The sequence below is a fragment of the Aplysia californica genome, unplaced genomic scaffold (genome assembly GCF_000002075.1).
Source record: "Aplysia californica isolate F4 #8 unplaced genomic scaffold, AplCal3.0 scaffold00244, whole genome shotgun sequence".
In the NCBI taxonomy this organism is placed as follows: domain Eukaryota; kingdom Metazoa; phylum Mollusca; class Gastropoda; order Aplysiida; family Aplysiidae; genus Aplysia; species Aplysia californica.
The window spans coordinates 620385-621134 of record NW_004797514.1 but is presented as its reverse complement, the minus strand read 5'-3'; positions in this window follow the sequence as shown (position 1 = coordinate 621134).

Genomic DNA, 750 nt, shown 5'->3' with positions numbered 1-750 from the left:
GGGTTAGGGGGTTTTAGGGTTAGGGGGTTTTAGGGTTAGGGGGTTTTAGGGTTAGGGTTAGGGGGTGTTGGTGGTAGGGTTAAGGTTAGGGGTGTTGGTAGTAGGGTTAAGGTTAGGGGTGTTGGTGGTAGGGTTAGGGTTAGGGGGTGTTAGGGTTAGAGGGTGTTAAGGTTAGGGTTAGGGGGTGCTAGTGTTAGGGGGTGCTAGGGTTAGGGTTAAGGTTAAGCGGTGTAAGGGTTAATGTTAGGGGGTGTTGGTGCTAGGGTTAGGGTTAGGGGGTGTTACGGTTAGGGTTAGGGAGTGTTAGAGCTAGGGTTAGGGTTAAGGTTAAGGGGTGTAAAGGTTAAGGTTAGGGGTGTTGGTTTTAGGGTTAGGGTTAATGATAGGTGGGCTAGGGTTAAGGTTAGGTGGTGTTAGGGTTACGGTTAGGGGGTATACTACCACTGCTGTGCCTCAGTAATTGGCAATATAAAGTATGCAGCTGCAGGGATACGAATTTAATCACATATACTTTAACTTTTAACATAAAAAAACAAGCACAATTTTTAATTTTATGGCTTTCGTACATTTGCATACGCCATGCCAAATCTCATGAGCTGAATTCCAGGAGACTATACTTTGCAATATATTCATAGGTGCTTGATGAAAGAGAATCTGGTAGCGTCGGTGGCCTATCGGTTAGGCTACCGGACTTATAATCGTGAGATTGCGGGTTGGGGGGTTCGAACCTTAGCTCGGTCCGACGTTGCG